Below are 5,000 nucleotides of genomic sequence, written 5' to 3'. Positions count from 1 at the left end.
CATACAACAACAGTCGCGAGCCAGGCAGGAGTCAAACCTACAATCTTCTGATGTGTAGTCAGACTATCCATTGTGCCACTGGCCCCTGTGTTCTGGAAGCACTGTTAACGCACACTCGGCAACAAGAAGAAAACAGTGGTGGCAGCTATTGACTGCTGCAGTCAGCTGAGCTTGACCAGCCTTTTGCTGAATTGTGTATTGTCCTCAAAGAGCAACCTCCCACCCTTTCTTCGATAGCTCAGCTGGTAGAGCGGAGGACTGTAGTGGAACACATTGGCATCTTTAGGTCGCTGGTTCAATTCCGGCTCGAAGGACAATACTTTTTTTTTTTTTTCTCCTACCTGGTTTTACTGGTAAAGAGGATAAAAAGAAGGAATGAAACCTAAGGCAACAACTGTCCTGAAACAACAACAACAACAACAACATCATTCATCATCATCATCAAATAAAAATAAGTTAATCATTTTCACCTAGCTCTGGGCAGCCACGTGTCATACTTTGTCAAGTGTGGAGAATTAGCTCAAATGGTTTTACTGGTAATGAGGATAAAAAGAAGGAATGAAACCTAAGGCAACAACTGTCTGAAACAACAACACCAACAACAACATCATCATCATCATCAAATAAAAATAAGTTAATCATTTTTATTTATATAGTTAACACCCTGTCTTTATTTATTTTATTTATTTATTATTTATTTTATTTATTTTTTATTTATTTATTAATTTGAACACCCTGTCTTTATTTATTTATTTAGTTGAACACCCTGTCTTTATTATTTATTTAATTAATTAACACCCTGGTCTTTATTTTATTTATTTATTTATTTATTTGATTTAGTTAACCACTCCTGTCGTTTATTATTTATTTAGATTAAACACCCTGTCTTTATTATTTATTTATATATTTATTTATTTATTTATTTAGTTAACACCCTGTCTTTATTATTTATTTAATTAACACCCTGTCTTTATTATTTATTTATTTTATTTATTTATTTATTTAGTTAACACACTGTCTTTATTATTTATTTATTTATTTATTTATTTATATAGTTAACACCCTGTCTTTATTATTATTTAATTAACACCCTGTCTTTATTTTATTTATTTATTTATTTATTTATTTAGTTAGCACCCTGTCTTTATTATTTATTTAATTAACACCCTGTCTTTATTTATTTTTATTTATTTATTTATTTATTTTATATAGTTAACACCCTGTCTTTATAATTTATTTATTTATTTATTTATTTATTTATTTATTTATTTATTTATTTATATAGTTAACACCCTGTCTATTATTTATTTATTTATTTATTTATTTATATAGTTAACACCCTGTCTTTATTATTTATTTATTTATTTATTTATTTATTTAGTTAACACCATGTCTTTATTATTTATTTATTTATTTATTTATTTAGTTGAACACCCTGTCTTTATTATTTACTTAGTTAACACCCTGTCTTTATTTATTTATTACTAGGTCGCTGGTTTCAATTCCGGCTCGAAGGACAATACTTTTTTTTTTTTTTTCTCGCTACCTGGTTTTACTGGTAATGAGGATAAAAAGAAGGAATGAAACCTAAGGCAACAACTGTCTGAAACAACAACAACAACAACAACATCATCATCATCATCATCAAATAAAAATAGTTAAATCATTTTCACCTAGCTCTGGGCAGCCACGTGTCATACGTTGTCAAATGTGGGAATTAGCTCAAATGGTAGAGCGCTCGTTTAGCATGCGAGAAGTAGCGGGATCGATACCTGCATTCTCCAATGGATGCTCTTTCTTTAATAAATGGTTCGAAAATGTTCAATCTGGTCTTACTTGGGAACAAAGATTTCATTCCAACAGCTGTAAAACAAGTCTATTAAAAAAACACACAGAAGCTGCCCCTTCTGAGGATCGAACTCAGGACCTTCAGATTATGAGACTGAAGTGCTACCTACTGCTCTAAGGGAGGCAGAGACACCTCGAGGTCGCCATTTATCAACCCTGTCCTACAAATTTCCAAAGCTGAGGGAAAACACGCATACAAACAACAGTCGCGAGCCAGGCAGGAGTCAAACCTACAATCTTCTGATGTAGTAGTCAGACTATCCACTGTGCCACTGGCCCCTGTGTTCTGGAAGCACTGTTAACGCACACTCGCAACAAGAAGAAAAAACAGTGGTGGCAGCTATTGACTGCTGCAGTCAGCTGAGCTTGCCAGCCTTTTGCTGAATTGTGTATTGTCCTCAAAGAGCCACCCTCCCATCCTTCCTTTGATAGCTCAGCTGGTAGAGCGGAGGACTGTACTAGAACACATTGGCATCCTTAGGTCGCTGGTTCAATTCCGGCTCGAAGGACAATACTTTTCTTTTTTTTTCTCCTACCTGGTTTTACTGGTAATGAGGATAAAAAGAAGGAATGAAACCTAAGGCAACAACTGTCTGAAACAACAACAACAACAACAACAACATCATCATCATCATCAAATAAAAATAAGTTAATCATTTTCACCTAGCTCTGGGCAGCCACGTGTCATACGTTGTCAAGTGTGGGGAATTAGCTCAAATGGTTTTACTGGTAATGAGGATAAAAAGAAGGAATGAAACCTAAGGCAACAACTGTCTGAAACAACAACAACAACAACAACAACAACATCATCATCATCATCATCAAATAAAAATAAGTTAATCATTTTCACCTAGCTCTGGGCAGCCACGTGTCATACGTTGTCAATGTGGGGAATTAGCTCAAATGGTAGAGCGCTCGTTTAGGCATGCGAGAAGTAGCGGGATCGATACCTGCATTCTCCCAATGGATGCTCTTTCTTTAATAAATTTTCGAAAATGTTCAATCTGGTCTTACTTGGGAACAAAGATTTCATTCCAACAGCTGTAAAATAGTCTATTAAAAAAAAACACACAGAAGCTGTCCCCTCTGAGGATCGAACTCAGGACATTCAGATTATGAGACTGACGCGCTACCTACTGCGCTAAGGAGGCAGAGACACCTCGAGGTCGCCGTTTATCAACCCTGTCCTACAATTTCCAAAGCTGAGGGAAAACACGCATACAAACAACAGTCGCGAGCCAGGCAGGAGTCAAACCTACAATCTTCTGATGTGTAGTCAGACTATCCACTGTGCCACTTGGCCCCCTGTGTTCTGGAAGCACTGTTAATGCACACTCGGCAACAAGAAGAAAAACAGTGGTGGCAGCTATTGACTGCTGCAGTCAGCTGAGCTTGCCAGCCTTTTGCTGAATTGTGTATTGTCCTCATAGAGCCACCCTCCCATCCTTCCTTCGATAGCTCAGCTGGTAAGAGCGGAGGACTGTAGTGGAACACATTAGCATCCTTAGGTCGCTGGTTCAATTCCGGCTCGAAGGACAATACTTTTTTTTTTTTTCTCCTACCTGGTTTTACTGGTAATGAGGATAAAAAGAAGGAATGAAACCTAAGGCAACAACTGTCTGAAACAACAACAACAACAACAACAACATCATCATCATCATCATCATCAAATAAAAATAAGTTAATCATTTTCACCTAGCTCTGGGCAGCCACGTGTCATACGTTGTCAAGTGTGGGGAATTAGCTCAAATGGTTTTACTGGTAATGAGGATACAAAAGAAGGAATGAAACCTAAGGCAACAACTGTCTGAAACAACAACAACAACAACAACATCATCATCATCATCATCAAATAAAAATAAGTTAATCATTTTCACCTAGCTCTGGGCAGGCCACGTGTCATACGTTGTCAAGTGTGGGGAATTAGCTCAAATGGTTTTACTGGTAATGAGGATAAAAAGAAGGAATGAAACCTAAGGCAACAACTGTCTGAAACAACAACAACAACAACAACAACAACAACAACAACAACATCATCATCATCATCATCAAATAAAAATAAGTTAATCATTTTCACCTAGCTCTGGGGCAGCCCACGTGTCATACGTTGTCAAATGTGGGGAATTAGCTCAAATGGTAGAGCGCTCGTTTAGCATGCGAGAAGTAGCGGGAATCGATACCTGCATTCTCCAATGGGATGCTCTTTCTTTAATAAATTTTCGAAAAATGTTCAATATGGTCTTACTTGGGAACAAAGATTTCATTCCAACAGCTGTAAAATAGTCTATTAAAAAAAAACACACAGAAGCTGTCCCCTCTGAGGATCGAACTCAGGACATTCAGATTATGAGACTGACGCGCTACCTACTGCGCTAAGGAGGCAGAGACACCTCGAGGGTCGCCATTTATCAACCCTGTCCTACAAATTTCCAAAGCTGAGGGGAAAACACGCATACAAACAACAGTCGCGAGCCAGGCTGGAGTCAAACCTACAATCTTCTGATGTGTAGTCAGACTATCCACTGTGCCACTGGCCCCTGTGTTCTGGAAGCACTGTTAATGCACACTCGGCGCAACAAGAAGAAAAACAGTGGTGGCAGCTATTGACTGCTGCAGTCAGCTGAGCTTGCCAGCCTTTTGCTGAATTGTGTATTGTCCTCATAGAGCCACCCTCCCATCCTTCCTTCGATAGCTCAGCTGGTAGAGCGGGAGGACTGTAGTGGGAACACATTAGCATCCTTAGGTCGCTGGCTTCAATTCCGGCTCGAAGGACAATCCCTTTTTTTTTTTTTCTCCTACCTGGTTTTACTGGTAATGAGGATAAAAAGAAGGAATAGAAACCTAAGGCAACAACTGTCTGAAACAACAACAACAACAACAACAACATCATCATCATCATCATCATCAAATAAAAATAAGTTAATCATTTTCACCTTGCTCTGGGCAGCCACGTGTCATACGTTGTCAAGTGTGGGGAATTAGCTTCAAATGGTTTTACTGGTAATGAGGATAAAAAGAAGGAATGAAACCTAAGGCAACAACTGTCTGAAACAACAACAACAACAACAACATCATCATCATCATCATCAAATAAAAATAAGTTAATCATTTTCTCCTAGCTCTGGGCAGCCCCACGTTGTCATACGTGTTGG

The 5,000-nt window shown here is 37.9% G+C and overlaps 6 non-coding genes across 6 annotated transcripts; 4 read left to right on the top strand and 2 right to left on the bottom strand.

Annotated features, from left to right (window-relative positions):
- Positions 1–227: 227 nt before the first annotated feature.
- On the top strand, positions 228–314 carry trnay-gua (transfer RNA tyrosine (anticodon GUA)). Its single transcript is given in 2 exon segments — positions 228–264; positions 279–314. It is a non-coding gene; the product is annotated as a tRNA-Tyr (tRNA).
- A 1,956-nt stretch (positions 315–2,270) lies between these two features.
- trnay-gua (transfer RNA tyrosine (anticodon GUA)) lies at positions 2,271–2,357 on the top strand. Its single transcript is given in 2 exon segments — positions 2,271–2,307; positions 2,322–2,357. It is a non-coding gene; the product is annotated as a tRNA-Tyr (tRNA).
- A 569-nt stretch (positions 2,358–2,926) lies between these two features.
- Positions 2,927–2,999, bottom strand: trnam-cau (transfer RNA methionine (anticodon CAU)). The gene has a single exon. It is a non-coding gene; the product is annotated as a tRNA-Met (tRNA).
- A 297-nt stretch (positions 3,000–3,296) lies between these two features.
- trnay-gua (transfer RNA tyrosine (anticodon GUA)) lies at positions 3,297–3,384 on the top strand. The gene is given in 2 exon segments: positions 3,297–3,334; positions 3,349–3,384. It is a non-coding gene; the product is annotated as a tRNA-Tyr (tRNA).
- A 773-nt stretch (positions 3,385–4,157) lies between these two features.
- trnam-cau (transfer RNA methionine (anticodon CAU)) lies at positions 4,158–4,230 on the bottom strand. Its single transcript has one exon. It is a non-coding gene; the product is annotated as a tRNA-Met (tRNA).
- A 300-nt stretch (positions 4,231–4,530) lies between these two features.
- trnay-gua (transfer RNA tyrosine (anticodon GUA)) lies at positions 4,531–4,620 on the top strand. Its single transcript is given in 2 exon segments — positions 4,531–4,568; positions 4,584–4,620. It is a non-coding gene; the product is annotated as a tRNA-Tyr (tRNA).
- The last annotated feature ends 380 nt before the right edge of the window (positions 4,621–5,000 follow it).

The sequence above is a fragment of the Acipenser ruthenus genome, unplaced genomic scaffold (assembly GCF_902713425.1).
Source record: "Acipenser ruthenus unplaced genomic scaffold, fAciRut3.2 maternal haplotype, whole genome shotgun sequence".
Classification (NCBI taxonomy): Eukaryota; Metazoa; Chordata; class Actinopteri; order Acipenseriformes; family Acipenseridae; genus Acipenser; species Acipenser ruthenus.
The sequence above is the reverse complement of the archived record's forward strand: the minus strand, read 5'-3'. Positions and strand labels throughout refer to the sequence as shown.